This window comes from Lithobates pipiens, unplaced genomic scaffold (genome assembly GCF_037356315.1).
Source record: "Lithobates pipiens isolate NorthernLeopardFrog02 unplaced genomic scaffold, aLitPip1_a1.2 Scaffold_77, whole genome shotgun sequence".
Taxonomy (NCBI): domain Eukaryota; kingdom Metazoa; phylum Chordata; class Amphibia; order Anura; family Ranidae; genus Lithobates; species Lithobates pipiens.
In genome coordinates, this window is record NW_027507900.1 from 1,234,283 (window position 1) to 1,261,616 (window position 27,334).

The 27,334-nt window shown below is 55.7% G+C and overlaps 1 protein-coding gene and 1 long non-coding RNA gene across 3 annotated transcripts in view; one reads left to right on the forward strand and one right to left on the reverse strand.

Annotated features, from left to right (window-relative positions):
• Window positions 1-12,105, reverse strand: part of LOC143959488 (uncharacterized) — an 89,536-nt gene extending 77,431 nt beyond the window's left edge. For both annotated transcript variants that reach the window (XM_077468159.1, XM_077468160.1), the window contains exon 1: window positions 12,061-12,105. The gene's annotated coding sequence lies outside the window, so the exon portion shown is untranslated. The remainder of the gene's footprint in view (window positions 1-12,060) is intronic.
• Window positions 1-27,328, forward strand: part of LOC143959494 (uncharacterized) — a 236,931-nt gene extending 209,603 nt beyond the window's left edge. Inside the window, exon 3 of the long non-coding RNA XR_013270239.1 lies at window positions 27,080-27,328. This is a non-coding gene — a long non-coding RNA (uncharacterized LOC143959494). The remainder of the gene's footprint in view (window positions 1-27,079) is intronic.
• Window positions 27,329-27,334: the final 6 nt, after the last annotated feature.

The following is a 27,334-nucleotide window of genomic DNA, read 5'->3' on the forward strand; positions in this document are numbered from 1 at the left end:
ACTTTCACCCCCTTCCTGCACTCCTCCCCCCCAATACCGGGCACTTTCACCCCCTTCCTGCACTCCTCCCCCCCAATACCGGGCACTTTCACCCCCTTCCTGCACTTCTCCCCCAATACCGGGCACTTTCACCCTCTTCCTGCACTCCTCCCCCCCAATACCGGGCACTTTCACCCCCTTCCTGCACTTCTCCCCCAATACCGAGCACTTTCACCCCCTTCCTGCACTTCTCCCCCAATACCGGGCACTTTCACCCCGTTCCTGCACTTCTCCCCCAATACCGGGCACTTTCACCCCCTTCCTGCACTTCTCCCCCAATACCGGGCACTTTCACCCCCTTCCTGAACTTCTCCCCCAATACTGGTCACTTTCACCCCCTTCCTGAACTTCTCCCCCAATACCGGGCACTTTCACCCCCTTCCTGCACTTATCCCCCAATACCGGGCACTTTCACCCCCTTTCTGCACTTATCCCCCAATACCGGGCACTTTCACCCCCTTCCTGAACTTCTCCCCCAATACCGGGCACTTTCACCCCCTTTCTGCACTTATCCCCCAATACCGGGCACTTTCACCCCCTTCCTGCACTTCTCCTCCAATACCGAGCACTTTCACCCCCTTCCTGCACTTATCCCCCAATACCGGGCACTTTCACCCCCTTTCTGCACTTATCCCCCAATACCGGGCACTTTCACCCCCTTTCTGCACTTATCCCCCAATACCGGGCACTTTCACCCCCTTTCTGCACTTCTCCCCCCCAATACCGGGCACTTTCACCCCCTTCCTGCACTTATCCCCCAATACCGGACACTTTCACCCCCTTCCTGCACTTCTCCCCCAATACCGGGCACTTTCGTCCCCTTCCTGCACTTCTCCCCCAATACCGGCACTTTCACCCCCTTCCTGCACTTCTCCCCCAATACCGGGCATTCTCACCCCCTTCCTGCACTTCTCCCCCAATACCGGCACTTTCACCCCCTTCCTGCACTTCTCCCCCAATACCGGGCACTTTCACCCCCTTCCTGCACTTCTCCCCCAATAACGGGCACTTGCACCCCCTTCCTGCACTCCTCCCCCCCAATACCGGGCACTTTCACCCCCTTCCTGCACTCCTCCCCCCCAATACCGGGCACTTTCACCCCCTTCCTGCACTTCTCCTCCAATACCGGCACTTTCACCCCCTTCCTGCACTTCTCCTCCAATACCGGCACTTTCACCCCCTTCCTGCACTTCTCCCCCAATACCGGGCACTTTCACCCCCTTCCTGCACTCCTCCCCTAATACCGGGCACTTTAACCCCTTTCCTGCACTCCTCACCCCCAATACCGGGCACTTTAACCCCCTTCCTGCACTCCTCCCCCCCAATACCGGGCACTTTCACCCCCTTTGTGCACTCCTCCCCCAAATACCGGGCATTTTCACCCCCTTCCTGCACTTCTCCCCCAATACCGGCACTTTCACCCCCTTCCTGCACTCCTCCCCCCCAATACCGGGCACTTTCACCCACTTCCTGCACTCCTCCCCCCCAATACCGGGCATTTTCACCCCCTTCCTGCACTTCTCCCCCAATACCGGCACTTTCACCCCCTTCCTGCACTTCTCCACACAATACCGGGCACTTTCACCCCCTTCCTGCACTTCTCCCCCAATACCGGGCACTTTCACCCCCTTCCTGCACTCCTTCCCCAATACCGGGCACTTTCACCCTCTTCCTGCACTTCTCCCCCAATACCGGGCACTTTCACCCTCTTCCTGCACTTCTCCCCCAATACCGGGCACCTTTACCCCCTTCCTGCACTTCTCCCCCAATACCGGGCACTTTCACCCCCTTCCTGCACTTCTCCCCCAATACCGGGCACTTTCACCCCCTTCCTGCACTCCTCCCCCCCAATACCGGGCACTTTCACCCCCTTCCTGCACTCCTCCCCCCCAATACCGGGCACTTTCACCCCTTCCTGCACTCCCCCCCCAATACCGGGCACTTTCACCCCCTTCCTGCACTCCTCCCCCCAAATACCGGGCACTTTCACCCCCCTCCTGCACTTCTCCCCCAATACCGGGCACTTTCACTCCCTTCCTGCACTTCTCCCCCAATACCGGGCACTTTCACCCCCTTCCTGCACTCCTCCCCCCCAATACCGGGCACTTTCACCCCCTTCCTGCACTCCTCCCCCCCAATACCGGGCAAGTAGCTGTATATGATGGGCACAAGTAGCTGTATATGAGGGGCACAAGTGGCTGTATATGATGGGCACAGTGGCTGTATATGAGGGGCACAAGTGGCTGTATATGATGGGCACAGTGGCTGTATATGATGGGCACAAGTGGCTGTATATGATGGGCACAAGTGGATGTATATGATGGGCACAGTGGCTGTATATGATGGGCACAAGTAGCTGTATATGATGGGCACAGTGGCTGTATATGATGGGCACAAGTAGCTGTATATGATGGGCACAGTGGCTGTATATGATGGGCACAAGTAGCTGTATATGATGGGCACAGTGGCTGTATATGATGGGCACAAGTAGCTGTATATGATGGGCACAGTGGCTGTATATGATGGGCACAGTGGCTGTATATGAGGGGCACAAGTGGCTGTATATGATGGGCACAGTGGCTGTATATGATGGGCACAAGTGGCTGTATATGATGGGCACAAGTGGATGTATATGATGGGCACAGTGGCTGTATATGATGGGCACAAGTAGCTGTATATGATGGGCACAGTGGCTGTATATGATGGGCACAAGTAGCTGTATATGATGGGCACAGTGGCTGTATATGATGGGCACAAGTAGCTGTATATGATGGGCACAGTGGCTGTATATGATGGGCACAAGTAGCTGTATATGATGGGCACAAGTGGCTGTATATGATGGGCACAAGTAGCTGTATATGATGGGCACAAGTGGCTATATATGATGGGCACAAGTAGCTGTATATGATGGGCACAGTGGCTGTATATGATGGGCACAAGTAGCTGTATATGATGGGCGCAAGTGGCTGTATATGATGGGCACGAGTAGCTGTATATGATGGGCACAAGTAGCTGTATATGATGGGCACAAGTGGCTGTATATGATGGGCACAGTGGCTGTATATGATGGGCACAAGTAGCTGTATATGATGGGCACAGTGGCTGTATATGATGGGCACGAGTAGCTGTATATGATGGGCACAAGTAGCTGTATATGATGGGCACAAGTAGCTGTATATGATGGCAACAGTGGCTGTATATGATGGGCACAGTGGCTGTATATGATGGGCACAAGTGGCTGTATATGATGGGCACAGTGGCTGTATATGATGGGCACAAGTAGCTGTATATGATGGGCACAAGTAGCTGTATATGATGGGCACAAGTAGCTGTATATGATGGCAACAGTGGCTGTATATGATGGGCACAGTGGCTGTATATGATGGGCACAAGTGGCTGTATATGATGGGCACAGTGGCTGTATATGATGGGCACAAGTAGCTGTATATGATGGGCACAGTGGCTGTATATGATGGGCACAAGTAGCTGTATATGATGGGCACAAGTAGCTGTATATGATGGGCACAGTGGCTGCATATGATGGGCACAGTGGCTGTATATGAGGGGCAGAAATCGCTGCATATGATGGGCAAGTTTAGTGGGCGGCACAGTGGTGTAGTGGGTGGCACAGTGGTGTAGTGGGCGGCACAGTGGTGTAGTGGTTAGCACAGTGGTGTAGTGGGCGGCACAGTGGTGTAGTGGGAGGCACAGTGGTGTAGTGGGTGGCAGTGGTGTAGTGGGTGGCACAGTGGTGTAGAGGGTGGCACAGTGGTGTAGTGGGTGGCACAGTGGTGTAGTGGGCGGCACAGTGGTGTAGTGAGTGGCACAGTGGTGTAGTGGGCGGCACAATGGTGTAGTGGGGCAGCACAGTGGTGTAGTGGGAGGCACAGTGGTGTAGTGGGCGGCACAGTGGTGTAGTGGGCGGCACAGTGGTGTAGTGGGCGGCACAGTGGTGTAGTGGGAGGCACAATGGTGTAGCGGGCGGCACAGTGGTGTAGCGGGTGGCACAGTCGTGTAGTGGGTGGCACAGTCCTGTAGTGGGCGGCACAGTGGTGTAGCGGCGGCACAGTGGTGTAGCGGGTGGCACAGTGGTGTAGCGGGTGGCACAGTGGTATTGTGGACGGCACAGTGGTGTAGTGAGCGGCACAGTGGTGTAGTGGGCGGCACAGTGGTGTAGTGGGAGGCACAGTGGTGTAGTGGGCGGCACAGTGGTGTAGTGGGCGGCACAGTGGTGTAGTGGGCGGCACAGTGGTGTAGTGGGAGGCACAGTGGTGTAGTGGGTGGCACAGTGGTGTAGTGGGAGGCACAGTCGTGTAGTGGGTGGCACAGTGGTGTAGTGGGCGGCACAGTGGTGTAGTGGGCGGCACAGTGGTGTAGTGGGAGGCACAGTGGTGTAGAGGGAGGCACAGTGGTGTAGTGAGCGGCACAGTGGTGTAGTGGGTGGCACAGTGTTGTAGAGGGTGGCACAGTGGTGTAGTGGGCAGCACAGTGGTGTAGTAGGAGGCACAGTGGTGTAGTGGGCGGCACAGTGGTGTAGAGGGCGGCACAGTGGTGTAGTGGGAGGCACAGTGGTGTAGAGTGTGGCACAGTGGTGTAGTGGTTAGCACAGTGGTGTAGTGGGCGGCACAGTGGTGTAGTGGGAGGCACAGTGGTGTAGTGTTTAGCACAGTGGTGTAGTGGGCGGCACAGTGGTGTAGTGGGAGGCACAGTGGTGTAGTGGGAGGCACAGTGGTGTAGTGGGAGGCACAGTGGTGTAGTGGGAGGCACAGTGGTGTAGAGGGCGGCACAGTGGTGTAGTGGGAGGCACAGTGGTGTAGTGGGTGGCACAGTGGTGTAGTGGTTAGCACAGTGGTGTAGTGGGCGGCACAGTGGTGTAGTGGGAGGCACAGTGGTGTAGTGGGAGCCACAGTGGTGTAGTGGGTGACACAGCGGTGTAGTGGGAGGCACAGCGGTGTAGTGGGAGGCACAGTGGTGTAGTGGGAGGCACAGTGGTGTAGTGAGCGGCACAGTGGTGTAGTGGGCGGCACAGTGGTGTAGTGGGCGGCACAGTGGTGTAGTGGGCGGTACAGTGGTGTAGTGGGTGGCACAGTGGTATAGAGGGCGGCACAGTGGTGTAGTGGGTAGCACAGTGGTGTAGTGGGAGGCACAGTGGTGTATTGGGAGGCACAGTGGTGTAGAGGGTGGCACAGTGGTGTAGTGGGAGGCACAGTGGTGTAGTGGGAGGCACAGTGGTGTAGTGGGAGGCACAGTGGTGTAGTGGGCGGCACAGTGGTGTAGTGGGCGGCACAGTGGTGTAGTGGGAGGCACAGTGGTGTAGTGGGAGGCACAGTGGTGTAGTGGGAGGCACAGTGGTGTAGTGGGCGGCACAGTGGTGTAGTGGGCGGCACAGTGGTGTAGTGGGAGGCACAGTGGTGTAGTGGGAGGCACAGTGGTGTAGAGGGTGGCACAGTGGTGTAGTGGGAGGCACAGTGGTGTAGTGGGAGGCACAGTGGTGTAGTGGGAGGCACAGTGGTGTAGTGGGAGGCACAGTGGTGTAGTGGGCGGCACAGTGGTGTAGCGGGTGACACAGTGGTGTAGAGTGTGGCACAGTGGTGTAGTGGTTAGCACAGTGGTGTAGTGGGCAGCACAGTGGTGTAGTGGGCAGCACAGTGGTGTAGTGGGCGGCACAGTGGTGTAGTGGGGCAGCACAGTGGTGTAGAGTGTGGCACAGTGGTGTAGTGGGCGGCACAGTGGTGTAGTGGGAGGCACAGTGGTGTAGTGGGAGGCACAGTGGTGTAGAGGGCGGCACAGTGGTGTAGTGGGAGGCACAGTGGTGTAGAGGGCGGCACAGTGGTGTAGAGGGCGGCACAGTGGTGTAGTGGGTGGCACAGTGGTGTAGTGGGTGGCACAGTGGTGTAGTGGGTGACACAGTGGTGTAGTGGGAGGCACAGTGGTGTAGTGGGAGGCACAGTGGTGTAGTGAGCGGCACAGTGATGTAGTGGGCGGCACAGTGGTGTAGTGGGCGGTACAGTGGTGTAGTGGGCGGCACAGTGGTGTAGTGGGCGGCACAGTGGTGTAGTGGGCGGCACAGTGGTGTAGTGGGCGGCACAGTGGTGTAGTGGGCGGCACAGTGGTGTAGTGGGCGGCACAGTGGTGTAGTGGGAGGCACAGTGGTGTAGTGGGAGGCACAGTGGTGTAGTGGGCGGCACAGTGGTGTAGTGTCCGGCACAGTGGTGTAGTGGGAGGCACAGTGGTGTAGTGGGCGGCACAGTGGTGTAGTGGGTGGCACAGTGGTGTAGTGGGAGGCACAGTGGTGTAGTGGGCGGCACAGTGGTGTAGTGGGCGGCACAGTGGTGTAGTGGGTGGTACAGTGGTGTAGTGGGCGGCACAGTGGTGTTGAGGGTGGCACAGTGGTGTAGTGGGAGGCACAGTGGTGTAGTGGGTGGCACAGTGGTGTAGTGGGAGGCACAGTGGTGTAGTGGGAGGCACAGTGGTGTAGCGGGTGGCACAGTGGTGTAGCGGACGGCACCACTGCGGGTGGTACAGTGGTGTAGTGGGCGGCACAGTGGTGTTGAGGGTGGCACAGTGGTGTAGTGGGAGGCACAGTGGTGTAGTGGGCGGCACAGTGGTGTAGTGGGCGGCACAGTGGTGTTGAGGGTGGCACAGTGGTGTAGTGGGAGGCACAGTGGTCTAGTGGGTGGCACAGTGGTGTAGTGGGCGGCACAGTGGTGTTGAGGGTGGCACAGTGGTGTAGTGGGAGGCACAGTGGTGTAGTGGGTGGCACAGTGGTGTAGTGGGAGGCACAGTGGTGTAGTGGGTGGCACAGTGGTGTAGTGGGAGGCACAGTGGTGTAGTGGGAGGCACAGTGGTGTAGCGGGTGGCACAGTGGTGTAGCGGACGGCACCACTGCGGGTGGTACAGTGGTGTAGTGGGCGGCACAGTGGTGTTGAGGGCGGCACAGTGGTGTAGTGGGAGGCACAGTGGTGTAGTGGGCGGCACAGTGGTGTAGTGGGCGGCACAGTGGTGTTGAGGGTGGCACAGTGGTGTAGTGGGAGGCACAGTGGTGTAGTGGGTGGCACAGTGGTGTAGTGGGAGGTACAGTGGAGTAGTGGGAGGCACAGTGGTGTAGTGGGTGGCACAGTGGTGTAGTGGGCGGCACAGTGGTGTAGTGGGAGGCACAGTGGTGTAGTGGGTGGCACAGTGGTGTAGTGGACGGCACAGTGGTGTAGTGGGCGGCACAGTGGTGTAGTGGGTGGTACAGTGGTGTAGTGGGCGGCACAGTGGTGTTGAGGGTGGCACAGTGGTGTAGTGGGAGGCACAGTGGTGTAGTGGGTGGCACAGTGGTGTAGTGGGAGGCACAGTGGTGTAGTGGGAGGCACAGTGGTGTAGCGGGTGGCACAGTGGTGTAGCGGACGGCACCACTGCGGGTGGTACAGTGGTGTAGTGGGCGGCACAGTGGTGTTGAGGGTGGCACAGTGGTGTAGTGGGAGGCACAGTGGTGTAGTGGGCGGCACAGTGGTGTAGTGGGCGGCACAGTGGTGTTGAGGGTGGCACAGTGGTGTAGTGGGAGGCACAGTGGTGTAGTGGGTGGCACAGTGGTGTAGTGGGCGGCACAGTGGTGTAGTGGGAGGCACAGTGGTGTAGTGGGCGGCACAGTGGTGTAGTGGGCGGCACAGTGGTGTAGTGGGCGGCACAGTGGTGTAGTGGGAGGCACAGTGGTGTAGTGGGCGGCACAGTGGTGTAGTGGGCGGCACAGTGGTGTAGTGGGCGGCACAGTGGTGTAGTGTCCGGCACAGTGGTGTAGTGGGCGGCACAGTGGTGTAGTGGGCGGTACAGTGGTGTAGTGGGAGGCACAGTGGTGTAGTGGGCGGCACAGTGGTGTAGTGGGCGGCACAGTGGTGTAGTGGGCGGCACAGTGGTGTAGTGGGCGGTACAGTGGTGTAGTGGGAGGCACAGTGGTGTAGTGGGTGGCACAGTGGTGTAGTGGGCGGCACAGTGGTGTAGTGGGAGGCACAGTGGTGTAGTGGGAGGCACAGTGGTGTAGTGGGCGGCACAGTGGTGTAGTGGGCGGCACAGTGGTGTAGTGGGAGGCACAGTGGTGTAGTGGGCGGCACAGTGGTGTAGTGGGCGGCACAGTCGTGTAGTGGGTGGCACAGTGGTGTAGTGGGTGGCACAGTGTTGTAGAGGGCGGCACAGTGGTGTAGTGGGCAGCACAGTGGTGTAGTGGGAGGCACAGTGGTGTAGAGGGAGGCACAGTGGTGTAGTGAGCGGCACAGTGGTGTAGTGGGTGGCACAGTGTTGTAGAGGGTGGCACAGTGGTGTAGTGGGCAGCACAGTGGTGTAGTAGGAGGCACAGTGGTGTAGTGGGCGGCACAGTGGTGTAGAGGGCGGCACAGTGGTGTAGTGGGAGGCACAGTGGTGTAGAGTGTGGCACAGTGGTGTAGTGGTTAGCACAGTGGTGTAGTGGGCGGCACAGTGGTGTAGTGGGAGGCACAGTGGTGTAGTGTTTAGCACAGTGGTGTAGTGGGCGGCACAGTGGTGTAGTGGGAGGCACAGTGGTGTAGTGGGAGGCACAGTGGTGTAGTGGGAGGCACAGTGGTGTAGTGGGAGGCACAGTGGTGTAGAGGGCGGCACAGTGGTGTAGTGGGAGGCACAGTGGTGTAGTGGGTGGCACAGTGGTGTAGTGGTTAGCACAGTGGTGTAGTGGGCGGCACAGTGGTGTAGTGGGAGGCACAGTGGTGTAGTGGGAGCCACAGTGGTGTAGTGGGTGACACAGCGGTGTAGTGGGAGGCACAGCGGTGTAGTGGGAGGCACAGTGGTGTAGTGGGAGGCACAGTGGTGTAGTGAGCGGCACAGTGGTGTAGTGGGCGGCACAGTGGTGTAGTGGGCGGCACAGTGGTGTAGTGGGCGGTACAGTGGTGTAGTGGGTGGCACAGTGGTATAGAGGGCGGCACAGTGGTGTAGTGGGTAGCACAGTGGTGTAGTGGGAGGCACAGTGGTGTATTGGGAGGCACAGTGGTGTAGAGGGTGGCACAGTGGTGTAGTGGGAGGCACAGTGGTGTAGTGGGAGGCACAGTGGTGTAGTGGGAGGCACAGTGGTGTAGTGGGCGGCACAGTGGTGTAGTGGGCGGCACAGTGGTGTAGTGGGAGGCACAGTGGTGTAGTGGGAGGCACAGTGGTGTAGTGGGAGGCACAGTGGTGTAGTGGGCGGCACAGTGGTGTAGTGGGCGGCACAGTGGTGTAGTGGGAGGCACAGTGGTGTAGTGGGAGGCACAGTGGTGTAGAGGGTGGCACAGTGGTGTAGTGGGAGGCACAGTGGTGTAGTGGGAGGCACAGTGGTGTAGTGGGAGGCACAGTGGTGTAGTGGGCGGCACAGTGGTGTAGCGGGTGACACAGTGGTGTAGAGTGTGGCACAGTGGTGTAGTGGTTAGCACAGTGGTGTAGTGGGCAGCACAGTGGTGTAGTGGGCAGCACAGTGGTGTAGTGGGCGGCACAGTGGTGTAGTGGGGCAGCACAGTGGTGTAGAGTGTGGCACAGTGGTGTAGTGGGCGGCACAGTGGTGTAGTGGGAGGCACAGTGGTGTAGTGGGAGGCACAGTGGTGTAGAGGGCGGCACAGTGGTGTAGTGGGAGGCACAGTGGTGTAGAGGGCGGCACAGTGGTGTAGAGGGCGGCACAGTGGTGTAGTGGGTGGCACAGTGGTGTAGTGGGTGGCACAGTGGTGTAGTGGGTGACACAGTGGTGTAGTGGGAGGCACAGTGGTGTAGTGGGAGGCACAGTGGTGTAGTGAGCGGCACAGTGATGTAGTGGGCGGCACAGTGGTGTAGTGGGAGGCACAGTGGTGTAGAGGGTGGCACAGTGGTGTAGTGGGAGGCACAGTGGTGTAGAGTGTGGCACAGTGGTGTAGTGGGCGGCACAGTGGTGTAGTGGGCGGCACAGTGGTGTAGTGGGCGGCACAGTGGTGTAGTGGGCGGCACAGTGGTGTAGTGGGCGGCACAGTGGTGTAGTGGGCGGCACAGTGGTGTAGTGGGAGGCACAGTGGTGTAGTGGGAGGCACAGTGGTGTAGTGGGCGGCACAGTGGTGTAGTGTCCGGCACAGTGGTGTAGTGGGCGGCACAGTGGTGTAGTGGGTGGCACAGTGGTGTAGTGGGAGGCACAGTGGTGTAGTGGGCGGCACAGTGGTGTAGTGGGTGGTACAGTGGTGTAGTGGGCGGCACAGTGGTGTTGAGGGTGGCACAGTGGTGTAGTGGGAGGCACAGTGGTGTAGTGGGTGGCACAGTGGTGTAGTGGGAGGCACAGTGGTGTAGTGGGAGGCACAGTGGTGTAGCGGGTGGCACAGTGGTGTAGCGGACGGCACCACTGCGGGTGGTACAGTGGTGTAGTGGGCGGCACAGTGGTGTTGAGGGTGGCACAGTGGTGTAGTGGGAGGCACAGTGGTGTAGTGGGCGGCACAGTGGTGTAGTGGGCGGCACAGTGGTGTTGAGGGTGGCACAGTGGTGTAGTGGGAGGCACAGTGGTGTAGTGGGTGGCACAGTGGTGTAGTGGGCGGCACAGTGGTGTTGAGGGTGGCACAGTGGTGTAGTGGGAGGCATAGTGGTGTAGTGGGTGGCACAGTGGTGTAGTGGGAGGCACAGTGGTGTAGTGGGTGGCACAGTGGTGTAGTGGGAGGCACAGTGGTGTAGTGGGAGGCACAGTGGTGTAGCGGGTGGCACAGTGGTGTAGCGGACGGCACCACTGCGGGTGGTACAGTGGTGTAGTGGGCGGCACAGTGGTGTTGAGGGCGGCACAGTGGTGTAGTGGGAGGCACAGTGGTGTAGTGGGCGGCACAGTGGTGTAGTGGGCGGCACAGTGGTGTTGAGGGTGGCACAGTGGTGTAGTGGGAGGCACAGTGGTGTAGTGGGTGGCACAGTGGTGTAGTGGGAGGTACAGTGGAGTAGTGGGAGGCACAGTGGTGTAGTGGGTGGCACAGTGGTGTAGTGGGAGGTACAGTGGAGTAGTGGGAGGCACAGTGGTGTAGTGGGTGGCACAGTGGTGTAGTGGGAGGTACAGTGGAGTAGTGGGAGGCACAGTGGTGTAGTGGGTGGCACAGTGGTGTAGTGGGCGGCACAGTGGTGTAGTGGGTAGCACAGTGGTGTAGTGGGCGGCACAGTGGTGTAGTGGGTGGCACAGTGGTGTAGTGGGCGGCACAGTGGTGTAGTGGGAGGCACAGTGGTGTAGTGGGTGGCACAGTGGTGTAGTGGACGGCACAGTGGTGTAGTGGGCGGCACAGTGTTGTAGCGGGTGGCACAGTGGTGTAGTGGGCGGCACAGTGGTGTAGTGGGCGGCACAGTGGTGTAGCGGGTGGCACAGTGGTGTAGTGGACGCCACAGTGGTGTAGTGGGAGGCACAGTGGTGTAGTGGGCGGCACAGTGGTGTAGTGGGCGGCACAGTGGTGTAGTGGGTGGCACAGTGGTGTAGTGGACGGCACAGTGGTGTAGTGGGCGGCACAGTGTTGTAGCGGGTGGCACAGTGGTGTAGTGGGCGGCACAGTGGTGTAGTGGGCGGCACAGTGGTGTAGTGGGCGGCACAGTGGTGTAGCGGGTGGCACAGTGGTGTAGTGGACGCCACAGTGGTGTAGTGGGAGGCACAGTGGTGTAGTGGGCGGCACAGTGGTGTAGTGGGTAGCACTCTCGCCTAGCAGTAAAAAGGGTCGCTGATTTGAATCCCAACCACAACACTACCTGCCTGGAGTTTGCATGTTCTCCCTGTGGCTGTGTGGGTTTCCTCCGGGTACTCCGGTTTCCTCCCACAAACCAAAGACATGCAGGTAGGTTAATTGGCTTGTGTACAAAATTGGCATATATTAGTATATGAATGGGGACCTTGGATTGTGACTCCTTGAGGGTAGGGAGCAATGAGAGCGTGCAATGTACAGGGATAGGGACCACTGTAGACACAACTGGATGGACTGGTGTCTTCATTCAACCTTACTATGTAGAAGAGGAAATGTCCACCCCCCACAGAAGCTGCACCTCCCCCCATGGAGTAAATATAAAGAGACTTACACTGAAATCACTTCCCCTTCTTCAGAAACCAACGTGAAAGTAACATGGTTGGAGAGAAGGGGGTGGGGTTGCAGCATGGACAAAGTCTGATTGGCTAAGACTGAGCATGTGATTTCCTCTCTGTGGAATGACATTCTCTAGTTGTGTGGCCCCAGGCTCCAGCACACCAGCAGCAAAAAGTCGCTAATAGTGCCTCATATTGCACACACACTTAGGAGAGATTGTCAGTATTACAATCGATGTGTCAGCACATTTATCGGCATTGTCACATCTTTTCTACCTGAAAATTTCTCTCAAAAACAGAATTGTGATGGTTTATTTTCTGCCTCCAAACTCTCCTTTTGGAATGTGTGTATATCCACTCACCACCCCCTTTATAAGGTCCTCCTTGCTAGTAGCTGGTTGGACCCCCTTTATTAGGTCCCCCTTGCTAGTAGCTGGTTGGACCCCCTTTATTAGGTCCCCCTTGCTAGTAGCGGGTTGGATCCCCTTTATTAAGTCCTCCTTGCTAGTAGAGGGTTGGACCCCCTTTATTAGGTCCCCCTTGCTAGTAGCGGGTTGGACCCCCTTTATTAGGTCCTCCTTGCTAGTAGCGGGTTGGACCCCCTTTATTAGGTCCCCCTTGCTAGTAGCGGGTTGGACCCCCTTTATTGGGTCCCCCTTGGTAATAGTGGGTTGGACCCCCTTTATTAGGTCCCCCTTGGTAGTAGCAGGTTGGACCCCCTTTATTAGGCCCTCCTTGTTAGTAGCAGGTTGGACCCCCTTTATTAGGTCCCCCTTGCTAGTAGCGGGTTGGATCCCCTTTATTAGGTCCTCCTTGCTAGTAGAGGGTTGGACCCCCTTTATTAGGTCCCCCTTGCTAGTAGCGGGTTGGACCCCCTTTATTAGGTCCTCCTTGCTAGTAGCGGGTTGGACCCCCTTTATTAGGTCCCCCTTGCTAGTAGCGGGTTGGACCCCCTTTATTGGGTCCCCCTTGGTAATAGTGGGTTGGACCCCCTTTATTAGGTCCCCCTTGGTAGTAGCAGGTTGGACCCCCTTTATTAGGCCCTCCTTGTTAGTAGCAGGTTGGACCCCCTTTATTAGATCCCCCTTGCTAGTAGCGGGTTGGAGCCCCTTTATTAGGTCCCCCTTGGTAGTAGCGGGTTGGACCCCCTTTATTGGGTCCCCCTTGGTAATAGTGGGTTGGACCCCCTTTATTAGGTCCCCCTTGGTAGTAGCAGGTTGGACCCCCTTTATTAGGCCCTCCTTGTTAGTAGCAGGTTGGACCCCCTTTTTTTAGGTCCTCCTTGGTAGTAGCGGGTTGGACCCCCTTTATTAGGCCCTCCTTGCTAGTAGCGGGTTGGACCCCCTTTATTAGGCCCTCCTTGCTAGTAGCGGGTTGGACCCCCTTTATTAGGCCCTCCTTGCTAGTAGAGGGTTGGACCCCCTTTATTAGATCCCCCTTGCTAGTAGCGGGTTGGACCCCCTTTATTAGGTCCCCCTTGGTAGTAGTGGGTAGGAGCCCCTTTATTAGGTCCTCCTTGCTGGTAGCGGGTTGGACCCCCTTTATTAGGCCCTCCTTGCTAGTAGCGGGTTGGACCCCCTTTATTAGGCCCTCCTTGCTAGTAGCGGGTTGGACCCCCTTTATTAGGCCCTCCTTGCTAGTAGAGGGTTGGACCCCCTTTATTAGATCCCCCTTGCTAGTAGCGGGTTGGACCCCCTTTATTAGGTCCCCCTTGGTAGTAGTGGGTAGGAGCCCCTTTATTAGGTCCTCCTTGCTAGTAGCGGGTTGGATCCCCTTTATTAGGTCCCCCTTGATAGTAGTAGGTTGGCCCCCATTTATTAGGTCCTCCTTGGTAGTAGTGGGTTGGACCCTCTTTTTAGGTCCTCCTTGCTAGTAGCGGGTTGGACCCCCTTTATTATATCCCCCTTGGTAGTAGTGGGTTGGACCCCCTTTATTAGATCCCCCTTGGTAGTAGCGGGTTGGACCCCCTTTATTAGATCCCCCTTGGTAGTAGCGGGTTGGACCCCCTTTATTAGATCCCCCTTGGTAGTAGAGGGTTGGACCCCCTTTATTAGGCCCTCCTTGGTAGTAGCGGGTTGGATCCCCTTTATTAGGTCCCCCTTGATAGTAGTGGGTTGGCCCCCATTTATTAGGTCCTCCTTGCTGGTAGCGGGTTGGACCCCCTTTATTAGGCCCTCCTTGCTAGTAGCGGGTTGGACCCCCTTTATTAGATCCCCCTTGGTAGTAGCGGGTTGGACCCCCTTTATTAGGCCCTCCTTGCTAGTAGCGGGTTGGACCCCCTTTATTAGATCCCCCTTGCTAGTAGCGGGTTGGACCCCCTTTATTAGGTCCCCCTTGGTAGTAGCGGGTTGGACCCCCTTTATTAGGCCCTCCTTGCTAGTAGCGGGTTGGTTCCCCTTTATTAGGTCCCCCTTGATAGTAGTGGGTTGGACCCTCTTTTTAGGCCCTCCTTGCTAGTAGCGGGTTGGACCCCCTTTATTAGATCCCCCTTGGTAGTAGCGGGTTGGACCCCCTTTATTAGGCCCTCCTTGCTAGTAGTGGGTTGGACCCCCTTTATTAGATCCCCCTTGGTAGTAGCGGGTTGGACCCCCTTTATTAGGTCCCCCTTGGTAGTAGCGGGTTGGACCCCCTTTATTAGATCCCCCTTGCTAGTAGCGGGTTGGACCCCCTTTATTAGATCCCCCTTGCTAGTAGCGGGTTGGACCCCCTTTATTAGGTCCCCCTTGCTAGTAGCGGGTTGGACCCCCTTTATTAGATCCCCCTTGCTAGTAGTGGGTTGGACCCCCTTTATTAGATCCCCCTTGCTAGTAGCGGGTTGGACCCCCTTTATTAGATCCCCCTTGCTAGTAGCGGGTTGGACCCCCTTTATTAGGTCCCCCTTGCTAGTAGCTGGTTGGACCCCCTTTATTAGGTCCCCCTTGCTATTAGGTCCCCCTTGCTAGTAGCGGGTTGGACCCCCTTTATTAGGTCCCCCTTGCTAGTAGCGGGTTGGACCCCCTTTATTAGATCTCCCTTGCTAGTAGCGGGTTGGACCCCCTTTATTAGATCCCCCTTGGTAGTAGCGGGTTGGACCCCCTTTATTAGGTCCTTCTTGCTGGTAGCGGGTTGGACCCCCTTTATTAGGCCCTCCTTGCTAGTAGCGGGTTGGACCCCCTTTATTAGATCCCTTTGCTAGTAGCGGGTTGGACCCCCTTTATTAGGCCCTCCTTGCTAGTAGCGGGTTGGACCCCCTTTATTAGGCCCTCCTTGCTAGTAGAGGGTTGGACCCCCTTTATTAGATCCCCCTTGCTAGTAGCGGGTTGGACCCCCTTTATTAGGTCCCCCTTGGTAGTAGTGGGTAGGAGCCCCTTTATTAGGTCCTCCTTGCTGGTAGCGGGTTGGACCCCCTTTATTAGGCCCTCCTTGCTAGTAGCGGGTTGGATCCCCTTTATTAGGTCCCCCTTGATAGTAGTAGGTTGGCCCCCATTTATTAGGTCCTCCTTGGTAGTAGCGGGTTGGACCCCCTTTATTATATCCCCCTTGGTAGTAGTGGGTTGGACCCCCTTTATTAGATCCCCCTTGGTAGTAGCGGGTTGGACCCCCTTTATTAGATCCCCCTTGGTAGTAGCGGGTTGGACCCCCTTTATTAGATCCCCCTTGGTAGTAGAGGGTTGGACCCCCTTTATTAGGCCCTCCTTGCTAGTAGCGGGTTGGATCCCCTTTATTAGGTCCCCCTTGATAGTAGTGGGTTGGCCCCCATTTATTAGGTCCTCCTTGCTGGTAGCGGGTTGGACCCCCTTTATTAGGCCCTCCTTGCTAGTAGCGGGTTGGACCCCCTTTATTAGATCCCCCTTGGTAGTAGCGGGTTGGACCCCCTTTATTAGGCCCTCCTTGCTAGTAGCGGGTTGGACCCCCTTTATTAGATCCCCCTTGCTAGTAGCGGGTTGGACCCCCTTTATTAGGTCCCCCTTGGTAGTAGCGGGTTGGACCCCCTTTATTAGGCCCTCCTTGCTAGTAGCGGGTTGGATCCCCTTTATTAGGTCCCCCTTGATAGTAGTGGGTTGGACCCTCTTTTTAGGCCCTCCTTGCTAGTAGCGGGTTGGACCCCCTTTATTAGATCCCCCTTGGTAGTAGCGGGTTGGACCCCCTTTATTAGGCCCTCCTTGCTAGTAGCAGGTTGGACCCCCTTTATTAGATCCCCCTTGGTAGTAGCGGGTTGGACCCCTTTTATTAGATCCCCCTTGCTAGTAGCGGGTTGGACCCCCTTTATTAGGTCCCCCTTGCTAGTAGCGGGTTGGACCCCCTTTATTAGGTCCCCCTTGCTAGTAGCGGGTTGGACCCCCTTTATTAGATCCCCCTTGCTAGTAGCGGGTTGGACCCCCTTTATTAGATCCCCCTTGCTAGTAGCGGGTTGGACCCCCTTTATTAGGTCCCCCTTGCTAGTAGCTGGTTGGACCCCCTTTATTAGGTCCCCCTTGCTATTAGGTCCCCCTTGCTAGTAGCGGGTAGGACCCCCTTTATTAGGTCCCCCTTGCTAGTAGCGGGTTGGACCCCCTTTATTAGATCTCCCTTGCTAGTAGCGGGTTGGACCCCCTTTATTAGATCCCCCTTGGTAGTAGCGGGTTGGACCCCCTTTATTAGGTCCTTCTTGCTGGTAGCGGGTTGGACCCCCTTTATTAGATCCCTTTGCTAGTAGCGGGTTGGACCCCCTTTATTAGATCCCCCTTGGTAGTAGCGGGTTGGACCCCCTTTATTAGGTCCTTCTTGCTGGTAGCGGGTTGGACCCCCTTTATTAGATCCCTTTGCTAGTAGCGGGTTGGACCCCCTTTATTAGGTCCCCCTTGCTATTATATTTCTCTACATTTTCTATCAGTTTGGGGAATGAATTACAGAAAACACTCTGATTGGTCCAATTTACTTCGGGAATTTTGTGGCCCAACTGAAGCATGAGAGGATTTCACCTGTCCAGAATATCAAGGCCTTAAAGAGAGGAGGGGTTGCTATGGACAGGTTGCTATGGACGGTTTCTATGGGCTGGTTGCTATGGACGGGTTGCTATGGAAGGGTTGCTATGGAGGGGTTGCTATGGACAGGTTGCTGTGGACGGTTTCTATGGGCTGGTTGCTATGGACGGGTTGCTATGGAAGGGTTGCTATGGAGGGGTTGCTATGGATGGTTTCTATTGGCTGGTTGCTATGGACTGGTTGCTATGGAAGGGTTGCTATGGACAAGTTGCTATGGATGGGTTGCTATGGAAGGGTTGCTATGGAGGGGTTGCTATGGATGGTTTCTATTGGCTGGTTGCTATGGACGGGTTGCTATGGAAGGGTTGCTATGGACTGGTTGCTATGGAAGGGTTGCTATGGACGGTTTCTATGGGCTGGTTGCTATGGCTGGTTGCTATGGAGAAGAAGCACTTGTATAAAGGGGAGGGGTTCTGTAAGTGATGGGCGGGGAATGCTGGGACTTGCATTCTCCTCCCCCTCCTCAGTACAGAAGTGTCCCCGGCACAGGCGCCATTTTCCCGGAGACCATCCCCCTTCTCTCAGGGGAGAATTCCATCCATCCTCCGGGGACATGACTCCTCCTAGGAGGGCGGAGCGAGGAGTCAGGGGGCAGTTCTGCTCTCCGGGAAGATGGGGTTGTGGGAGGAGTTAGGAGGATCGGGGCGGAGTCTGGTCTCCGGGATGATGGCGTGGTGGGAGGGACGTGTGAGGTGGGAGGAGTTTGGAGGATCGGGGCGGGATCTGGTCTCCGGGAAGATGGAGTGGTGGGAGGAGTAGTCGGAGGAGGCGTGGTGGGAGGTATATAAGGAGGGGGAGGAGATTCCAGTCACACATCTGATGAGGAGATGGGAGGTGAAATATGAGACTGTCTGAGTGTATATGGGGAGGGGAGTGTGTCACCTGTGCGAGAAGCTGCTGGAAGCTGACTCTACACCCCCACCCCCCCTCTTTTATCGCTGATGTCCCCCCCTTCTATAATATAATTACCTCCCCCTCTTTTATCGCTGGTGTCTCCCCCCTCCTCTTTTATCGCTGGTGTCTCCCCCCTCCTCTTTTATCGCTGGTGTCTCCCCCCTCCTCTTTTATCGCTGGTGTCTCCCCCCTCCTCTTTTATCATTGGTGTCTCCCCCCTCCTCTTTTATCATTGGTGCGTCTCCCCCCTCCTCTTTTATCGCTGGTGTCTCCCCCCTCCTCTTTTATCGCTGGTGTCTCCCCCCTCCTCTTTTATCGCTGGTGTCTCCCCCCTCCTCTTTTATCGCTGGTGCGTCTCCCCCCCTCCTCTTTTATCGCTGGTGTCTCCCCCCTCCTCTTTTATCATTGGTGCGTCTCCCCCCTCCTCTTTTATCGCTGGTGTCTCCCCCCTCCTCTTTTATCACTGGTGTCTCCCCCCTCCTCTTTTATCGCTGGTGCGTCTCCCCCCCTCCTCTTTTATCGCTGGTGTCTCCCCCCTCCTCTTTTATCGCTGGTGCGTCTCCCCCCCTCCTCTTTTATCGCTGGTGTCTCCCCCCTCCTCTTTTATCGCTGGTGTCTCCCCCCTCCTCTTTTATCGCTGGTGCGTCTCCCCCCCTCCTCTTTTATCGCTGGTGCGTCTCCCCCCCTCCTCTTTTATCGCTGGTGTCTCCCCCCTCCTCTTTTATCGCTGGTGTCTCCCCCCTCCTCTTTTATCGCTGGTGTCTCCCCCCTCCTCTTTTATCACTGGTGTCTCCCCCCCCCCCCTCCTCTTTTATCGCTGGTGTCTCCCCCCCCCTCTTTTATCGCTGGTGTCTCCCCCCCCTCTTATCATTGGTGCGTCTCCCCCCTCCTCTTTTATCGCTGGTGTCTCCCCCCTCCTCTTTTATCGCTGGTGCGTCTCCCCCCTCCTCTTTTATCGCTGGTGTCTCCCCCCCCTCTTATCATTGGTGCGTCTCCCCCCTCCTCTTTTATCGCTGGTGTCTCCCCCCTCCTCTTTTATCGCTGGTGCGTCTCCCCCCTCCTCTTCGTTGGTGCGTCTCTCCCCCCTCCTCTTTTATCGTTGGTGCGTCTCCCCCCTCCTCTTTTATCGCTGGTGTCTCCCCCCTCCTCTTTTATCGCTGGTGTCTCCCCCCTCCTCTTTTATCGCTGGTGTCTCCCCCCTCCTCTTTTATCGCTGGTGCGTCTCCCCCCCTCCTCTTTTATCACTGGTGTCTCCCCCCTCCTCTTTTATCGCTGGTGTCTCCCCCCTCCTCTTTTATCGCTGGTGTCTCCCCCCTCCTCTTTTATCGCTGGTGTCTCCCCCCTCCTCTTTTATCGCTGGTGTCTCCCCCCTCCTCTTTTATCGTTGGTGCGTCTCCCCCCCTCCTCTTTTATCACTGGTGTCTCCCCCCCCCCCCTCCTCTTTTATCGCTGGTGTCTCCCCCCCCCTCTTTTATCGCTGGTGTCTCCCCCCCCTCTTATCATTGGTGCGTCTCCCCCCTCCTCTTTTATCGTTGGTGCGTCTCCCCCCTCCTCTTTTATCGTTGGTGCGTCTCCCCCCTCCTCTTTTATCGTTGGTGCGTCTCCCCCCTCCTCTTTTATCGTTGGTGCGTCTCCCCCCCTCCTCTTTTATCGCTGGTGTCTCCCCCCCTCCTCTTTTATCGCTGGTGTCTCCCCCCCTCCTCTTTTATCGCTGGTGTCTCCCCCCCTCCTCTTTTATCGCTGGTGTCTCCCCCCCTCCTCTTTTATCGTTGGTGCGTCTCCCCCCCCCCTCTTTTATCGCTGGTGTCTCCCCCCCTCTTATCATTGGTGCGTCTCCCCCCTCCTCTTTTATCGCTGGTGTCTCCCCCCTCCTCTTTTATCGCTGGTGTCTCCCCCCTCCTCTTTTATCGCTGGTGCGTCTCCCCCCCTCCTCTTTTATCGCTGGTGTCTCCCCCCCCTCTTATCATTGGTGCGTCTCCCCCCTCCTCTTTTATCGCTGGTGTCTCCCCCCTCCTCTTTTATCGCTGGTGTCTCCCCCCTCCTCTTTTATCGCTGGTGTCTCCCCCCTCCTCTTTTATCGCTGGTGTCTCCCCCCTCCTCTTTTATCGTTGGTGCGTCTCCCCCCTCCTCTTTTATCGCTGGTGTCTCCCCCCTCCTCTTTTATCGCTGGTGCGTCTCCCCCCCTCCTCTTTTATCGTTGGTGTCTCCCCCCCCCTCCTCTTTTATCGTTGGTGCGTCTCCCCCCCCCCTCCTCTTTTATCGCTGGTGTCTCCCCCCTCTTTTATCGCTGGTGTCTCCCCCCTCTTTTATCGCTGGTGTCTCCCCCCTCCTCTTTTATCGCTGGTGTCTCCCCCCCTCCTCTTTTATCGCTGGTGTCTCCCCCCCTCCTCTTTTATCGCTGGTGTCTCCCCCCCTCCTCTTTTATCGCTGGTGTCTCCCCCCCTCCTCTTTTATCGCTGGTGTCTCCCCCCCTCCTCTTTTATCGCTGGTGTCTCCCCCCCTCCTCTTTTATCGCTGGTGTCTCCCCCCCTCCTCTTTTATCGCTGGTGTCTCCCCCCCCTCCTCTTTTATCGCTGGTGTCTCCCCCCCCTCCTCTTTTATCGCTGGTGTCTCCCCCCCTCCTCTTTTATCGCTGGTGTCTCCCCCCCTCCTCTTTTATCGCTGGTGTCTCCCCCCCTCCTCTTTTATCGCTGGTGCGTCTCCCCCCCCTCCTCTTTTATCATTGGTGCGTCTCCCCCCTCCTCTTTTATCGTTGGTGCGTCTCCCCCCTCCTCTTTTATCGTTGGTGCGTCTCCCCCCTCCTCTTTTATCGTTGGTGCGTCTCCCCCCTCCTCTTTTATCGTTGGTGCGTCTCCCCCCTCCTCTTTTATCGTTGGTGCGTCTCCCCCCTCCTCTTTTATCGTTGGTGCGTCTCCCCCCTCCTCTTTTATCGTTGGTGCGTCTCCCCCCTCCTCTTTTATCGTTGGTGCGTCTCCCCCTCCTCTTTTATCGCTGGTGCGTCTCCCCCCTCCTCTTCGTTGGTGCGTCTCTCCCCCCCCCCTCTTTTATCGCTGGTGCGTCTCTCCCCCCTCCTCTTTTATCGCTGGTGCGTCTCCCCCCCTCCTCTTTTATCGCTGGTGCGTCTCCCCCCCTCCTCTTTTATCGCTGGTGCGTCTCCCCCCTCCTCTTTTATCGCTGGTGCGTCTCCCCCCTCCTCTTTTATCGCTGGTGCGTCTCCCCCCTCCTCTTTTATCGTTGGTGCGTCTCCCCCCTCCTCTTCGTTGGTGCGTCTCTCCCCCCCCTCTTTTATCGCTGGTGCGTCTCCCCCCCCTCTTTTATCGCTGGTGCGTCTCCCCCCCCTCTTTTATCGCTGGTGCGTCTCCCCCCCTCTTTTATCGTTGGTGCGTCTCCCCCCTCTTTTATCGTTGGTGCGTCTCCCCCCCCCTCCTCTTTTATCGTTGGTGCGTCTCCCCCCCCCTCTTTTATCGCTGGTGCGTCTCCCCCCCTCTTTTATCGCTGGTGCGTCTCCCCCCCTCTTTTATCGCTGGTGCGTCTCCCCCCTCTTTTATCGCTGGTGCGTCTCCCCCCTCTTTTATCGCTGGTGCGTCTCCCCCCTCTTTTATCGCTGGTGCGTCTCCCCCCTCTTTTATCGCTGGTGCGTCTCCCCCCTCTTTTATCGCTGGTGCGTCTCCCCCCTCTTTTATCGCTGGTGCGTCTCCCCCCCCCTCTCCTCTTTTATCGTTGGTGCGTCTCCCCCCCTCCTCTTTTATCGCTGGTGCGTCTCCCCCCCTCTCCTCTTTTATCGCTGGTGCGTCTCCCCCCCTCTCCTCTTTTATCGCTGGTGCGTCTGCCCCCCCTCCTCTTTTATCGCTGGTGCGTCTCCCCCCCCCTCCCATGATATAAGTAATCTCCATTATTCTCTTCCAGATCCAGAAGTGTGCAGCACCATGGCGGAGTCCCCTCTGACAGGTAATTCCCCGCCTCCCCTGATCAAAGTTCTGTTCCCCCCCCCCCCCCCCCCCATCATATACCAGATGTGATCATAGTTGTGATTGGTGGTGGGGGGGGGGAGGGAATCGGACATATAATTGGGTGAAGGGAAGTTTATTAAGGAAATGCACAGAAATGACACCAACAATACAAACCAACAGTGATAAACTAACCAGCAGATGTAGGGGGAGGGGTTCCAGAGTCCTATTATAATTATTATTTAATTATTATTCAACAGTTTGCGCAGCGCTTTACAACATGAGGGCAGACAGTACACTTACAATACAAATCAATACAGGAGGGATCAGAGGGCCCGGCTCCTTAGAGCTTACAATCTAGAAGGGAGGGTCAAGTTGAAACAAAGGGTAATAACTGTGGGGGGGATGAGCTGATGGAGAAAATGAAAATACAGTTATTAGGTGTGGGTAGGACAGGCTTCTCTGAAGAGAAGGGTTTTCAGGGATTGCCTAAAAGCTAATAAAGTAGGAGATAAGCGGACAGATTGGGGTAGGGAGTTCCATAGGATTGGAGAGGCTTTGGAGAAGTCCTGGAGGCGAGTATGGGAGGAGGTGATGAGGGACTAGAGAGCAGGAGGTCTTGAGAGGAACAAAGAGAACGAGTAGGTTGGTATTTAGAGACGAGGTCAGTGATGTAGCCGGGGGCAGAGTTGTGGACGACTTTGTATGTAATTGTTAGTATTTTGAATTTAATTCTTTGGCTGAGCGGAAGCCAGTGGAGGGATTGACAGAGAGGAGTAGCAGACACAGAGCGATTGGTAAGGGGGAGGAGTCTGGCAGCGGCCTTCATAATGGATTGAAGGGGGGGAGGAGCCTATGTAGAGGTGAGCCAATGAGAAGGGAGTTGCAGTAGTCGAGGCGAGAGATGACCAGCGAGTGAATTCAGAGCTCTGTGGTGTGATTGGTTAGAAAGGGGCGTATTTCGGAGATGTTGCGGAGGTTGAGGCGGCAGGATTTGGACAGTGATTGGATGTGTTGCTTGAAGGAGAGGTCAGAGTCCAGGACTACACCTAGAACCTTGGCGTGTGGGGGATGGGCTTATGGTTGTGCCATCAATTTTGACAGAGATCGGGGGAAGGGGCATATGGGGGAGGAAAAATTACAAGTTCGGTTTTGGATCGATTGAGTTTGAGGAAGTGGTGTGACATCCAGACTGATAGATCTGATAGTAAATTAGTGATACACGAGGAGACAGAAGGAGGGAGCTGAGGGGTAGAGAGATAGATTTGGGTGTCGTCAGCATAGAGGTGGTATTGGAAGCCATGGGAGGCAATCAGCTGACCGAGGGAGGAGGTATAGGAGGAGGAGGAGGTATAGATTGAAAATAGGAGAGGTCCAAGAACAGACCCTTGGGGGACCCCAACAGAGAAAGGAAGAGGAGAGGAGGAAGTAGAGTTGTAAGAAACGCTAAAGGTGCGGTTGGATAAGTAGGAAGAGAACCATTGTAGAGTACGGTCATGGAGACCAAAGGTGTGGAGTTTTTTGAGGAGGAGGGGGAGGGGGTGGTCAACCGCATCAAAGGCAGCAGAGAGGTCCAGGAGGAGGAGGACAGAATAATGTCGATTGGTTTTGGCCGTTAGTAGATCATTTGTTTTAGGAGGGCAGTTTCTGTGGAGTGTTGAGGACAAAATCCAGACTGAAGGGGATGAAGAAGGCCATTATCAGCGAGGTGGACGCTCAGTCGGTTGTAGACCAGACGTTCGAGGAGTTTGGATAAGGGGAGCGAGGAGATGGGGAGCGAGGAGATGGGGAGCGAGGAGATGGGGCGTAGGTTGTTAGGATTGGATGGGTCCAGCGAGGGCTTTTTAAGTATGGGTCTGACAAGTGAATGTTTTAGAGAGTTGGGGAAGATGTCAGAAGAGAGAGATTGGAGATGTGGGTTGGAGAGTGTAGCATAGTCAGAGGGTGAACGCAGCATTGGCGAGGGAACAGGATCCAGAGGGCAGGTGGTAAGGTGGACCTTACCAAGTAGTTTAGTAACTTGGTCTATAGTGGGGGGGGTTGAAAGAGGGAAGTAATGATTGTGCCTGTGGGCATGAAGTGTAAGGTGGAGGGTATCAGAACAGTAGAGATCTCCACACAAATTGTATCAATCTTCTGTTTGAAGTGATTGGCGATCTCCTGGGCGGCGAGTGAGTTGGCGGTGGGTGGAGGACGAAGTAGAGAGTTGAAAGTAGAGAAGAGTTGACGGGGGCGGGATGATAGGTTGCTGATGAGAGTGATAAAATAGTTCTGCTTGGCAGAGAGGAGGCTGGAATTGTAATTGTAATTGTCATAGTCAGGCCAGAGTCATAAACAGGAGGTCAGCAGATTGGGGGGGGGGGAGGAGAGGGATCAGGTTCCAGGGATGCAGAGATAGACAGGATCAGGTAAGAGGTGAAGAGGCTGCAGGTCAGGGCACGAGGACAAGGTGTGGGCACTTGCTGGGTATTTATACAATGGTTGCTATCAGTCATGTGACTCCTGACTGCAGAAGGTAATATCTGCTCCACACTGCCAGGATCCCTCCGCTGGTGGATGCCGGTACTGCGGACCAAAGAGGACATAATTCAAGCAGGGAAAAGCTCTTCTCACACCTGCTGGTGGATCTCAGTACTGCACCCCAAATGATGGATATTACCAGCGGAGGGATTCTTTCCTGACAGTACTACCCCCCCCCCCCCCCACGCAAAGTTCAATCCACTAATATTGGAGTAAATTGCATCTGTTATCACATTCCTCTGTGTGGGGGAGGGGGGCTCTATGGGCCCCTCTTATGTCTCCTCTGGGGAGGTGTTTATTTCACAATATCTTTATCATTGCCAGAGGTGACCAAATAACAGATTGGGGGGAATATAGATCTATATAGAAATGGAGGTGAGGGGGGGTCACCCCTTAGATCTACAGTGGTGTGAAAAAGTGTTTGCCCCCTTCCTCATTTCCTGTTCCTTTGCATGTTTGTCACACTTAAGTGTTTCGGAACATCAAACCAATTTAAACAATAGTCAAGGACAACACAAGTAAACACAAAATGCAATTTGTAAATGAAGGTGTTTATTATTAAAGGTGAAAAAAAATCCAAACCATCATGGCCCTGTGTGAAAAAGTGATTGCCCCCTAAACCTAATAACTGGTTGGGCCACCCTTAGCAGCAACAACTGCAACCAAGCGTTTGCGATAACGTGCAATGAGGCTTTTACAGCGTCCTGGAGGAATTTTGGCCCACTCATCTTTGCAGAATTGTCCTAATTCAGTTACATTAGAGGGTTTTCGAGCAGGAACGGCCTTTTTAAAGCGGGAGTCCACCGGGACTCCGCGTTTTTTTTTTTTTTTTTTTTTTAAAAGCCAGCAGCTACAAATACTGCAGCTGCTGACTTTTAAATAGTGACACTTACCTGTCCAGCGCGCCCGCGATGTCGGCACCCGAAGCCGATCGCTCGCTCGGCGGCCGGGTCCCGCCGCCATCTTGGGTATGGGAATCAGGAAATGGAGCCTTTCGGCTTCATTTCCCGGTTCCCTACTGCGCATGCGCGAGCCGCGCGGCGCAATCCGGACGGTCCCCGCTGCCTCTGGGAGCTGTGTGTTTCCCAGCAGGCAGCGGGGCACTTCCTGAAGGGGGCGGGCGCTTGCGGAACGGGGGCGTAACCTACGCTCGTTCCGCAGGCAGCTAGCCCGGAAGTGGGTGCAGTTACCTGGATTATCCAGGTAACTGCACCCCCCTCCCCCCTGAAAGGTGCCGATTGTGGCGCCGGAGGGGGGGAGGGATCAGATGAGCGGAGGTCCATTTTAGGGTGGACCTCCGCTTTAAGGTCATACCACAACATCTCAATAGGATTCAGGTCAGGACTTTGGCTAGGCCACTCCAAAGTCTTCATTTTGTTTTTCTTCAGCCATTCGGTGGTGGACTTGCTGGTGTGTTTAGGATCATTGTCCTGCTGCAGAACCCAAGTTCGTTTCAGCTTGAGTACAGGAACAGATGGTCGGACATTCTCCTTCAGGATCTCTTGGTAGACAGCAGAATTCATAGTTCCTTTTATCACGGCAAGTCTTCCAGGTCCTGAAGCAGCAAAACAGCCCCAGACCATCACACTACCACCACCATATTTTACTGTTGGTATAATGTTCTTTTTATGAAATGCAGTGTTCCTTCTACGCCAGATATACTTGGACACACTTCATAGGGCATCTTACACTTGGTGCCCTCGGGGGGGGGGGGGGGGGGGGATTCTGTGAATAGACTTGGAACTTCTTCTCTTATTGTCCACACGTTGCTCCAACAATACTGATAGACCAGATCCCTGTTCTTGGATTGGCACATCCCCCGCCCTTCCCACCATACAAGCCACCACTTTACCAAAAATCTGAGAAGCAGAACATAGGCCCATCTTACCCCCTCCCCCCCCCACAACTTCCACCTGCAGCATCTAGAATAAGGGTTCTCCAAACTATGCCCCCCCCCAGTTCAGGGACTACAAATCCCATCATGCCTGGTCACTTCTGTGAATGTCAGACGTTTACAGTGCCTCTTGGGACGTGTATTTCCGCAACAGCTGGAGGGCCGTCGTTTGGAGATCCCTGATGGGGGAAATCACAAGTCTTCAGATGAGATCCTGGGAACAATAAGAATTCCCAAGGAGGAGCCCGCACGTGTTTCGTCCCTAGGATCTCTCTGGTGTAAGAGTGAAGTCCACCTCTTCCAGAGAGATCCTAGGGACGAAACGCGTGTGGACTCCTTCTTGGTAAATGGTGTAAGAGAGTGAAGTCCTCCTCTTCCATTTACCAAGAAGGAGCCCGCACGCGTTTCGTCCCTAGGATCTCTCTGGAACTTCACTCTTACACCATTTTACCAAGAGAAGTATTCGGGATCCTCGGTACCGGAACCAGCAATGAGGAACCCTGCAGGACTATGGCGTGAGGGAAGTAATCATTTTACACCCCCCCCCCTCCCACCAGACCAAGCTGGCCTTAAGTGGTGAATATATGGAGAGGGTGGGTCTCGGTGGTGACCAATGATGGGCTTTATTGTTTTCTAAAGTATAAATCATCTCTAATGTGTTTGAAGAGTAATAAAGGATGATGAGATGTGTTTTACTGATCTCTGTACTCGGCGTCCATCTGCTGGTCCTCCATTAATCCAAATTTCTCCTCCACAGAATGGAAATCCAAATATCTGGCCTCTGTTAAAGAGGTCTTCCAACCCATCGAAGAGCGTGCCTGCCACCTGGGGAAGGTTGTAGGCGGGAGATATCCCACGCTCCGCCCCCTGAAGATTAATAAGGGGGAAGATCCCACAATCCCTTTCTCTGGCACTTTACTTCAGGAGGCCGAGGTCACCAAGTCCTCGGAGCGATATTCCCCATCCGGTGTCCAGGACCTGTTTGTCCCTGATGGCAGCGGGTTTGCCCCCA